Source organism: Pan troglodytes, chromosome 14, assembly GCF_028858775.2.
Source record: "Pan troglodytes isolate AG18354 chromosome 14, NHGRI_mPanTro3-v2.0_pri, whole genome shotgun sequence".
NCBI lineage: Eukaryota > Metazoa > Chordata > Mammalia > Primates > Hominidae > Pan > Pan troglodytes.
In genome coordinates, this window is record NC_072412.2 from 55,757,877 (window position 1) to 55,771,210 (window position 13,334).

Consider the following 13,334-nt stretch of genomic DNA (forward strand, 5'->3'; position numbering starts at 1 on the left):
AATAAGTCACGGTATATAGTATAAGAGGAATTCAATGAATTTCTCTTGTGTAGCTTAGTGCAGTGTAGGAACGTTTGAATTGTTCTCGTATATGCCTTAATTTCAGGTTAATTGTGTATTTTTTTTTCAGAATTACTGTTCATATCAAAATTCAGATATGATTTGGGTAATGGGTTCATTAGAAGCCCAAACCCCAGCATCACACAATATACCCAAGTAACAAACCTATACATGTACCTCCTGAATCTACAAAAAAACAAAAACAGCTGGGCACGGTGGCTCACAGCTGTAATCTCAGCACTTTGGGTAGCTGAAGCAGGTGGATAACCTGAGGTCAGGAGTTTGAGACTAGCCTGGTCAACATGGTGAAATGCTGTCTCTACTAAAAATACAAAAATTAGCTGGGTGTGGTGGTGGGCACCTGTAATACCAGCTACTTGGGAGGCTGAGGTAGGAGATTTGCTTGAACTTGGGAGGCGGAGGTTGCAGTGAGCCAAGATTGCGCCACTGCACTCCAGCCTGGGTGACAGAGTGAGACCCTGTCTCAGAAAAAAAATAAAAAAGATAAAAAGAAAACAAAACAGAATTCAGATATGACAGGAAGGACATATTCCTGTTGAAAGCCGTAGTGTAACAATCACTACAAAGAGAATAAAATACCTAGGAATCCAACTTACAAGGTATGTGAAGGACCTCGTCAAGGAGAACTACAAACCACTGCTCAACGAAATAAAAGAGGACACAAACAAATGGAAGAACATTCCATGCTCATGGGTAGGAAGAATCAATATCATGAAAATGGCCATACTGCCCAAAGTAATTTATAGATTCAATGCCATCCCCATCAAGCTACCAATGACTTTCTTCACAGAATTGGAAAAACTACTTTAAAGTTCATATGGAACCAAAAAAGAGCCCGCATAGCCAAGACAATCCTAAGCAAAAGAACAAAGCTGGAGGCATCATGCTACCTGACTTCAAACTATACTGCAAGGCTACAGTAACCAAAACAGCATGGTACTGGTACCAAAACAGAGTATAGACCAATGGAACAGAACAGAGCCCTCAGAAATAACACCACACATCTACAACCATCTGATCTTTGACAAACCTGACAAAAACAAGAAATGGGGAAAGGATTCCCTATTTAATAAATGGTGCTGGGAAAACTGGCTAGCCATATGTAGAAAGCTGAAACTGGATCCCTTCCTTACACCTTATATGAAAATTAACTCAAGATGGATTAAAGACTTAAATGTAAGACCTAAAATCATAAAAACCCTAGAAGAAAACCTAGGCAATACCATTCAGGACATAGGCATGGGCAAAGACTTCATGGCTAAAACACCAAAAGCAATGGCAACAAAAGCCAAAATAGACAAATGGGATCTAATTAAACTAAAGAGCTTCTGCACAGCAAAAGAAACTACCATCAGAGTGAACAGGCAACTTACAGATTGGGAGAAAATTTTTGCAATCTACCCATCTGACAAAGGGCTAATATCCAGAATCTACAAAGAATTTAAACAAATTTACAAGAAAAAAACAAACAACCCCATCAAAAAGTGGGCAAAGGTTATGAACAGACACTTCTCAAAAGAAGACATTTATGCAGCCAACAGACATATGAAAAAATGCTCATCATCACTGGTCATCAGAGAAATGCAAATCAAAACCACAATGAGATACCATCTCATGCCAATTACAATGGCGATCATTAAAAAGTCAGGAAACAACAGATGCTGGAGAGGTTGTGGAGAAATAGGAACGTTTTTACACTGTTGGTAGGGGTGTAAACTAGTTCAACCATTGTGGATGACAGTGTGGCACTTCCTCAAGGATCTAGAACTAGAAATACCATTTGATCCAGCAATCCCATTACTGGGTATATACCCAAAGGATTATAAATCATGCTGCGATAAAGACACATGCACACGTTTGTTTAATGTGGCACTATTCACAATAGCAAAGACTTGGAACCAACCCAAATGTCCATCAATGATAGACTGGATTAAGAAAATGTGGCACATTTACACCATGGAATACTATGCAGCCGTAAAAAGGATGAGTTCATGTCCTTTATAGGGACATGGATGAAGCTGGAAACCATCATTCTCAGCAAACTATCACAAAGACAGAAAACCAAACACTGCATGTTCTCACTCATAGGTGGGAACTGAACAATGAGAACACTTGGACACAGGGTGGGGAACAACACACACTGGGGCCTGTTAGGGGGTGGGGGGCTGGGGGAGAGATAGCATTAGGAGAAATACCTAATGTCAATGATGAGTTGATGGGTGCGGCAAACCACCATGGCACATGTATACCTATGGAACAAACCTGCACATTGTGCACATGTACCCTAGAACTTAAAGTAAAATAATAAAAAAAGAAAAAAGAAAGAAAGAGATCGAGGAAACAAAAAGGAAGCCATAAGTATAAGTTGAAAGAAAATATTTGTGGTACTTGCCAGCTTTAAAAAGTTTGTAAGTTGTGTGATTTCTGTACTCATTCTCAATAAATGTTCATTATTTGTATCTAATTTTATGTATTTTTTCTTAAAGAGGGACACAAAATTTGCATATGCTTTAGGTTTCATAAAGCCTGGACTTGCCCTGTTTCATACCAATGTTGTGGACATATTCATAGCAGTCTGACAGTACCTGTGAGATGAGGAAGCAACATGCTGTAGTGGAAGAAGCAGCCTTGATTCTGCCACTAGGAGCTGTGTAACTTCAGCTTGTTTCTTAGCCTCTGTGAATTTTGGTGTCCTCAGCTGTCAAGTTTGGATGTTGATCCATCACAGAATTGTTGAGACTTAAAGGAACCCTCAGTGTACTTCTTGGCATGTGATAAACACTCAATAAATATAATTTCCTTTTTTCACTTGAGCTCTCTCTGATGGTTTACAGATTTATCTTAGGTCAGGGACCCAGGTGAGGAAATGCGTTGTCCTTTCAAAATGAATTTTGATCTGAGGGTAGTAGGTAGAGAGTTGGGGTTTCCCCTGGGATTCTTGTCTTTAATAAACCCGAGACAAAGTGAATCACAATGGTGTTTTCTCTAGATGTAAAACAAAGTATGCAGTGCCTTCATCAGCTGTGTAGAGTATTGGGCTGAAAGTATTCCAATTTAGTGTGTCTGCCACTACACACACACACACACTCATTTGGTATGACCCAAGGATTACATTATTCTGAATCACTGCAGTTTTTTGACACAGCTTCATTCTTCAATCAAAAATATTGATGAACAAAGCCCTGGGCCAGGTGCTGGATTCCCTTGAAATGTAGGAGTCTGGGAACTAGGATTTGGCATTCATGGGTGTCCTAATGAGCCTGGAGCAGCACATTCTTTCCAATATGTGTGCTTTGGCTATATGTACCAGCGATAGCCTCTATGAGGTGGGGATGGGACGGGAACCCCAGGTTAGCTAAATACTGACTTGCTGTCAGGGTATGATTTAGTCATCATAGCAGACTGGGTTAATACCTATGATACTGGACTATGAACTCTTTTCTTTAAGGACAAGACACAAGACTACTTTTTTCAGTGCCCGCCATGGCTAGTACATAGTAGGTGTTTGTAGCATTTATTGAATTGATTTACAGTCTACATTCAGTAGGAGTAAAAAAAGCCTTTTAAAGTGCCCAAAGGATTTTCCTTTTTGAAACAAAATTGCAGCTTTTTGCTGGGCACGGTGGCTCACAGCTGTAATCCCAGCAGTTTGGGAGGCCGAGGCAGATGGATCACCTGAAGTCAAGAGTTCGAGACCAGCCTGGCCAACATGGTGAAACCCCGTCTCTACTAAAAATACAAAAATTAGCCACACGTGGTGGCAGGCACCTGTAATCCCAGCTACTTGGGAGGCTGAGGCAGGAGAATTGCTTGAACCCAGGAGGCAGAAGTTGCAGTGAGCCGAGATTGCGCCACTGTACTCCAGCCTGGGTGACAGAGTGAGACATCATCTCAAAAAAAAAAAAAAAAAAAAAAAAAAAAAAAGAGAAAGAAAAAAGAAAAAGAAATTGCAGCTTTTGATGAATAGCCTGATAATTATGTCCCTTAGCCTGCTGTTGTGGAGGAATAGGAGTCATTTTGAAATGGGGAATCAGAAGCAGTCTGTTTCACACTTTGCTCACAAGTGATTCCTCTGAGTGAAAGAAGTCAAACCAAAGCAAGTCCAGGGAAGTCTGAGAAGTTAGCATGCTTGCAAAGACAAAACAGCCACAAGTCAACTGTCAGCTGAGTGAGTGCCTGTCTGGACTTTATCCTGCAGGCAGTTAGGAAGAAACATTGTTTGAAGACGCCTGTCACCAGCACACATGACTGATTTCTCATCAGAAGAGGGATTGTGAGTGAAATAAGAAGAAGTCTGTGTAATATGTGTCATGATGAGTTATACATTTACCTATTAACTGTATACAAAACCTGTATGCATATAGATTATCCATATTTTATTTGGGGGCCATCTGGTTAATTTGCCTGCTTTCTAAACTATTGAGTCAAATAAGCTCACTCAGGTATTGTCAGAATGAACCCACCTAATCTGGTTAACATTTTGGTGTCTGGGCAAGGTCTACCCAGGATCAAATCTGTTGACACCCTTCTCTCCAACCCCAGCCCTGTCCCTACCTACACACACGCTTTGTTTAAAAATACTCATTGGTGCTTACTCTGTGTCAGGTGTCAGGTAGTGTGCTAGCACTGAGGATGCATAGTCCTTTCCCTCTTTTTTTTTTTTTCTTTGGGACAGTGTCTTACTCTGTCACCCAAGCTGGAGTGCAGTGGTGTGATCGTGGCTCACTGCAGCCTTATCCTTGACCTCCTGGGCTCAGCTGATCTTCCCACCTCAGTACCTCCTGAGTAACTGGGACTACAGCTGTGCACTACCACCGGGCTAATTTTTCAGTTTTATGTTTTTGTAGACATGGGGTCTTACTATGTTGCCTAGGCTGATCTTGAACTCCTGGACTCAAGCAATCCTCCTCCCTCAGCCTCCCAAACTGCTGGGATTACAGTTGTGAGCCACTGTACCCGGCCTCATCATATCCCTCTTGAAGCTTGCAGTGTAGGACAGGTGAACCCAGCAGCCACATCTCTTATTTGGGTGTTGCAGGAGACCTGGCATAGTCAGCATCCAGCAGTGTTTCCAGAGTGGCTGGCCTTGCTGCTTCTCCTCACTTGCTCCTCAAGGGCAAGATGATATGCAGGTTACCACTGAAGCAAATGTCCCATCCATTGTCTTCTGGTCCGCTTAAACCTTGATCCAGTAATTAATTATATGAAAGAACAGAAAAAGTTTCAGAGAATGATAATCTGTTTTAAAATTTTCTTATTCATTTTTAATAGTTGTGTTTTTGGGGTACATATGATTTTTGATATGTGTATACAATGTGTAATGATCAAATCAGGGTAATTGGGGTATCTGTCACCTCAAACATTTATTTTTTCTTTGTGTTGGGAACATTGCAATTCTTCTCTTCTAGTTATTTTGAAATATACAATAAATTATCATTAACTATAATTTCCCTACTGCAGTATCAAATACTAGAACTTATTCCTTATAATGATAATCTCTTTAATAGTCATATTTAAATGCCAATTTACAAATGGAGTAAAATATTTAACAATTGAATTGATAATTTTGAGGCCTTTGTTAATAACTACTCTTAATTGCAGCAATTTTGTTTTGGACAGAGATTATGGGAATAAATTTTAATTCTGGTTGGAAAATAGTACTGAAACAGCACTTGTCTTATTCTTTCAAATTTTTAGTACTTGGGTATTTGGAATCATTGAGATTTACTCTTTGTATATGCAGGAACATTAGTTGTTTCAGACTGGACAACGGCTGGTTATAAGTAGTTGAATAAAATCCCTGCAGTTCATCCATTCTTCTCCTACCAGCAGGTGTCATTATGGAAATATGAAAATAGTGTAAATTCCAGAGTTGTAGGAACTAGCTGTGAGAAAGAAAAGTAACACTTTGGATATTAAAAAACAACAAAAAATGAAAAAATCATTTGGCACTAAGCAAGGATGGCATGTTTAATTACTGATTTGGCAGTGTTCTACAGTATGATGTAATAGGATTTTAAAGCACATAATTTATTTTAATTAGATTAAGTAAATATTTATAAGAACGATTCTAGGCTCATAGGAGTCTCAAAAGAAAAGTAAGATGTGATTCTTATCCTCGAGGAGCCGACATGATATCTGAGGATACATTAATGAAATAATTAGTTCATAAAATGAATCAATCTTTCTTTTTTACATGCTGGATTGAAGAACATAGACAGTAAAAGTTGCAAAAGCTGGAGGGACTGAGTAGTGTTTTTGATTGTGGGTTAATCAAAGAAAAAGTTTTAAAAATTCAAGTAGGGAGGAACTTCAAAATAATTTGGTAACTTGATAGCTCATTCCTTCCTTTCTTGCTAACTGCCTATCTCTCGCTATAATCTAAAGTAATAATTATAATAATTACATATTACATATGTATCCAAGGATGTAACAATTGGATTTAACAGTTTACTATAATCGGCCGGGCGCGGTGGCTCATGCCTATAATCCCAGCACTTTGGGAGGCCGAGGCGGGCAGATCACGAGGTGAAGAGATGGAGACCATCCTGGCCAACATGGTGAAACCCCATCTCTACTAAAAATACAAAAATTAGCTGGGGGTGGTGATGCGTGCCTGCAGTCCCAGCTACTCGGGAGGCTGAGGCAGGAGAATCGCTTGAACCCGGGAGGCGGAGGTTGCAGTGAGCCGAGATCGCGCCACTGCGCTCCAGCCTGGGAGACAGAGTGAGATTCCATCTCAAAACAAAATGAAAAAACAACAAAAAATTGGTTTTCTATAATCAAGCGACTAATATGATCAAATCTTTCTAAAAACTAAGGTAAACATTATAAGTGAGCATTTGTATTAGGAGACTTTTCCAGGAACCTGGATCAGGTTCTAAGTGTGCTCGGTCCGGGTCAGTGCTTCATTCACCCTGTTTTCCCCTCTAGACTGTGAGGTTTTCTAAGGCATGGGATATGTGGCATTCCTCTTTGCATTCCTGGCACTCTTAATTCTGCCTCTGGATCTGTAGTGAGCTCTTAGTACATGTTTGTTGAATGACAGTATCACCAAAGGATAGGGTATTTACAGTCCTTTGTACATTATATTGTTAGAATGAATGCATATTGATACTAGACTAGGCAACCTCAGGTTGAATATTTCAGAAAACTGGATTGAGAAACCTGGCTTGAAAAGTTGATAGCATAGGCAGCCGCCCCCTTCTGCGCTGTCATGCCGAGCCAGCGCCTGGGCCTGGAACCAGGCCGCAGTCCCCCGGCTTCGCCCACCATCTCCCTACCATGGACCCCCGCAAAGTGAACGAGCTTCGGGCCTTTGTGAAAATGTGTAAGAAGGATCCGAGCATTCTGCACACCGAGGAAATGCGCTTCCTGAGGGAGTGGGTGGAGAGCATGGGAAGTACTGCTACTCAGAAAGCTAAATCAGAAGAAAATACCAAGGAAGAAAAACCTGATAGTAAGGTGGAGGAAGACTTAAAGGCAGAAGAACCATCAAGTGAGGAAAGTGATCTAGAAATTGATAAAGAAGGTGTGATTGAACCAGACACTGATGCTCCTCGAGAAATGGGAGATGAAAATGCGGAGATAACAGAGGGGATGATGGATCAGGCAAGTGATAAAAAAGTGGCTGCTATTGAAGCCCTAAATGATGGTGAACTCCAGAAAGCCATTGACTTATTCGCAGATGCCATCAAGCTGAATCCTCGCTTGGCCATTTTGTATGCCAAGAGGGCCAGTGTCTTCGTCAAATTACAGAAGCCAAATGCAGCCATCCGAGACTGTGACAGAGCCATTGAAATAAATCCTGATTCAGCTCAGCCTTACAAGAGGGCCGGGGAAAGCACACAGACTTCTAGGCCACTGGGAAGAAGCAGCCCATGATCTTGCCCTTGCCTGTAAATTGGATTATGATGAAGATGCTAGTGCAATGCTGAAAGAAGTTCAACCTAGGGCACAGAAAATTGCAGAACATCAGAGAAAGTATGAGCGAAAACGTGAAGAGTGAGAGATCAAAGAAAGAATAGAACGAGTTAAGAAGGCTCGAAAAGAGCATGAGAGAGCCCAGAGGGAGGAAGAAGCCAGATGACAGTCAGGAGCTCAGTATGGCTCTTTTCCAGGTGGCTTTCCTGGGGCAATGCCTGGTAATTTTCCTGGAGGAATGGCTGGAATGGGAGGGGGCATACCTGGAATGGCCGGAATGCCTGGACTCAATGAAATTCTTAGTGATCCAGAGGTTCTTGCAGCCATGCAGGATCCAGAAGTTATGGTGGCCTTTCAGGATGTGGCTCAGAACCCAGCAAATATGTCAAAGTACCAGAGCAACCCAAAGGTTATGAATCTCATCAGTAAATTGTCAGCCAAATTTGGAGGTCAAGCATAACGCCCTTCTGATAAATAAAGCCCTTGCTGAAGGAAAAGCAACCTAGATCACATTATGGATGTCGCAATAATACAAACCAATGTACCTCTGACCTTCTCATCAAGAGAGCTGGGGTGCTTTGAAGATAATCCCTACCCCTCTCCCCCAAATGCAGCTGAAGCATTTTACAGTGGTTTGCCATTAGGGTATTCATTCAGATAATGTTTTCCTACTAGGAATTACAAACTTTAAACACTTTTTAAATCTTCAAAATATTTAAAACAAATTTAAAGGGTCTGTTAATTCTTATATTTTTCTTTACTAATCATTTTGGATTTTTTTCTTTGAATTATTGGGCAGGGAAGATACTTATGTGTGGAAGATTATTGCTCTAATTTGAGTGAAATAAAAGTTATTAGTGTGAGGCAAACATAACTCATTTGAGGATAAAAAAAAGAAAAGTTGATAGCATAGATTCTGAAGTTTTCTCTTTTGATTCCACTTCTCCATCTGAGGACATATATTTCAAAACGTATTTCAGTAAGCGATGTGATTCCAGGACATTGTCCATGAGATATAGAGGACATTGTACTTCATCTAAATAAAACTGGGCCTAATTTTAGGCAGAAGGATGTACGTAGTGTTATTTTATTACCTTTTCAACAACTTTCTTAGTAATCAATCATTTTCAATGAAGACAGTTTGTTCACCACCATATTTGAAGACTATTATTAATTTACCAGCTGCTATATGGTAAGGGGTCTATCCTCAGCCTACCTTTGGTAGTTTGAACTAGTTATACTTTGTTCATCATTTTCTGACATCTCCAGCTGCTTACTAGACTTCTCTGTTTTGATTTTCCATTGTCACCTCCTATGTAACATGTCAAATAGGGAAATCATCGCTTTTACCTACAAACCACATCTTCCTTTAAGGCCATACCTTTTCTTTTAATGTTACCATTTATTTTCCAGTTCCCCAGGTGAAAAACTTTGATGTTTCCTTGTTCTCAACCCCTTCCCCGATCCAATCAATCAAAATAGTATCTATACTTCCTTTGTGATGCCTGATAACCATTCTTTTCTTCCTTTCTGTTTCTATTACCAAGACCCTGGATTAGACCACGCATGAATGACATAGCTTCTTGAATCATCCTATTAGCGTTTTCTCCTCTTTTACCCCCTATTAATGAGTAGGAACATTTTAGTTAGAATTACTCAAATATCAGTACCAAGTCCACACCCTTAATCAGAGTTGCTAGGGCCCTTCATGACTTGCTGATGATCACTCTAACTCAACTCTTGTACCCTTAAAACTGTTTGCTCTGGTCATATAGAAAAATGCAATTTTCCAATCTAGCCATGTTCTCTTTGACTTCCAGATTATTTGTATTGTGGTAGAATACACATAACATAAAATTGACCATTTTAACCATTTTGAAGTGCACAGTTCAGTGGCACTAAGTATATTCCCATTGTTCTGCAACCATCACCATCATCCATCTCGAGAAATGTTTCATCTTCCTAAACAGAAACTCTGTACCCATTAAACACTAATTACCTATTTCCCCTCCTCCCAGCTTCTGGCAGCCACTATTCTACTTTCTATCTCTATGAATTTAACTACTCAAAGTACCTCATATAAGTGGAAGTATACAATATAGGTCCTTTTGTGGCTGGCTTGTTTCACTTTGCATAATGTCCTCAAAGTTCATCTATGTTGTAGCATGTTTCAGAATTTCCTTCCTTTTTAAGGCTGAATAATATTCCATTATATGTCTATGCCACATTTTGTTTATTCATTCATCCACTGAGAGACATTTGGGTTGCAGTTTCTTCTCTTTAAGTGTATTCTGCTAATTAAAAACAGGTTACTCTTCCTGCCACTTCTTTCAGTCATGTTACTTTGCTGCTCAGAAGCCTTCAATGAGTTCCTTTTTACAGATAGGGTAAGTCGCAGCATGCACAGCATAACACTCAAGGCTCTTGCCTCTCTGGGCCTTGACCTATGTATAAAACCTTTTTGTTAATTATTAGTCTTCAACATTTATTCATGAAACATAGTTTTTGAGTGTCTGGTATGTGTTGGGCCTTGGGGTAAATGCAGAGTAAACCAAATAGATATTGTCCCTTACCCTATGGAACTGACTTTGGAGTTAAGTGATTCCTTCGCTCAAGCCAGAAGGCTGTCCTTTTAACCTTGGAAGCTGGCTACTTCACCCAACATGAATATACCAAAGACCATTTGGTAAATGACCAGCTCACCAAAGCTAATTCTGCAAAAATCACTTGACCAAATAATGATTTTGCTGAAAAATTGAGGTTTATATTTTTTACTTTGTCCCTGTTGTCACTGCTGTTCTCCTCCTGGGCATGCATTGGCCAACTGCTGTTTAATATGAACTTTGCCTGTTTTTCACATTCCAGACTCTGAGAATTTTTAGAATGGTCAACATTTTCTATGGGATTGTCAAGTGTTTTCCATTTGTTTGTTTATTTTTTAAAGCACTGTTTTTTGTCTTAATTACTTTTGCCCCTGTCCCTATTGCTTCTGCTTCTGCACCTTCCTGTGCCCTGGTGCAATGGCTATGAGAAATTGCTCTAAACCCTGTGTAAAGTATTTGCCAGATGATTGCTCAGTGAATTGTTCATTCATTGAGTTAGTCAGTAAGAAGATGATCATTTGGCAAATTAGTTTCCAAACATTTTAAAATTTCTTCTCTCCCTTGTAGGAAATCAAAGGGAAGCATTTTCTACTATTTTTTTCAGGTCTATCCTCTCTGTTTGAACCATAATATCTTTTTTTGAGATGGAGTCTTGCTTTGTTGCCCAGCTGGAGTGCAGTCACACGATCTGGGCTCATTACAGCTTCTGCCTCCCAGGTTTAAGCGATTGCAGCGCCTCAGCCTCCCAAGAAGCTGGGATTACAGGCATGTGCCACCACACCCAGCTAGTTTTTGTATCTTTAGTAGAAACGGGGTTTTATCATGTTGGCCAGGCTGGTCTGGAACTCCTGACCTCAAGTGATCCACCTGCCTTGGCCTCCCAAAATGCTGGGATTACAGGCATGAGCCACTGTGCCCAGCCAAACCATAATCTCTTTTAATAGCTCTGTTGATTTGTTTTTGGGAGTAGCCTTCTTGTGAGTAGGCTTCTTGGGAGTAGCCTTCTTACATCTTGTGCTCAGAATCAGTAGTTGCTTGGTTAATCTAAAGAAGCTGGTTAAGGTGTAGAATCATAAAAACAATATAGACACATCTTTTAAAATAAAACTCCAATGTGCATTCTATTAACCAATCCTTTAGGATCAAGACATTTTCTTCCAAAATGGGTCCACTAATTATTCATATCATCTCTCTTTCATAAACCATACTCATTATGAATTACCTATGATTTCCAGTTTCAGTTTCTTTAGACAGGAGCAAGATCTTAAAGACACTGTGATACAATGAGTAAAGAATCCTGGTGTATTTTTACTATTTTTCCCTGCCATTAACACTTGTCATATACAGTTTAAGAGCAGATTATCTTAGCAACATATCTGTATTGATTCTTTAAAAGGATTCAACCTATTTTTTAATGTAACTATTTTCATTGTCACATTCATCAGACAAAATATTTAATTAAATATGATTATAATAACAAATACAAGTGGCACAACTTTTCTATCAATTGCCTGTTGGTAAGCGAACCATGCAATTGCTGGGAGTAGAAGCCTACAGGCTTACGAGGGAGAAGGCTGCGAGCCAGGAGCACTGAGCATGCCTGGTATCAGCCAGTATGTTTCCCTGAGGACATAGGGAGCACTGGTTAAATGTATAGTCATTTAGTGCAGGTTGGCTATACAGGCTTTTACTGTATTTGTTCATCCTTATAGACAAAGCTGTGTTATTGCTTACTATCTTGTAATAAAGTAGGAGTTGAGGTGAGATCTAGCAGAAATTGATATGGGGAACTGCACAAATCCTTCAGGTTCAAATGACAAGAACAGGGAATATTTACATTTGATGTAAATTTGCATCACTTCATCAGAGGTCCAGAACCTGTGGGAATGGGGGTGCAGAGAGTGAAGAAGCAGTTTTAGACTGACATCGTTGGCAACTTTATCTTGGGGCAGATGGACCATCTCTGCCAGGAACTCTACTCCTCTGCCTAAATGACCATGCGGCCCCCCTTCCAAGGGAAGTTTCTAGGTGGACATCATGTGACTGCCCACCCCTTGGTCTGCACCCACCTTCCATGTAAGGAAGTGCTAGTGGCCTTTTATGAGGGTCTCTTCCACTGACTTCTGTATGTATATGTGTGTGGGAAGGAATTGTGTGTTGGGGGTAGGAGGTGGGGTCAGGGCTCTGTGCCTCTGTAGTGCATCCAGAAATTCCTCAACATTTTTGACAGTGTATATGCCCTCTCTAGTTTCCAGTACTGATAAAAGCTTTTCCCTGTTTTTGTATTCCGCTTGTCACTTCCCTGGAAATCCACATAGAAGGGATTGGAAGTCTGTCCTCTTTTATTCCAAATCTTCCTCTTCCCCTTCACCTCAAACTTTGTATTTTAGGCTCTTAAACGGGTCTGTACATAACTTTTTCCTCTGCTATAAGCACATAACTAATAAACTATGGGTTAGAGTAAGGTAATTGGCAGTTCTGTTTCTCAGTGTTCGTACCATTAAAATGATTTTTCCAAATCAGACTCAAGGCAATGGAATAATAATAATAATAAGTTATTTTGCACTGTGCTTTATGGTTTTACCATGATTTAGTGCTTCATTTAATGAGATAAATAACCAGACAAGGCTGGGGGTGGTGGCTCATGCCTGTAATCCCAGCACTTTGGGAGATCAAGGTGGGAGGATTACTTGAGGTCAGGAGTTCAAGACCAGCCTTGGCAACATG

The 13,334-nt window shown here is 40.1% G+C and overlaps 1 pseudogene; it reads left to right on the forward strand.

The window, feature by feature from the left end:
• Positions 1-7,336: 7,336 nt before the first annotated feature.
• LOC742584 (hsc70-interacting protein-like) lies at positions 7,337-8,479 on the forward strand (annotated as a pseudogene).
• The last annotated feature ends 4,855 nt before the right edge of the window (positions 8,480-13,334 follow it).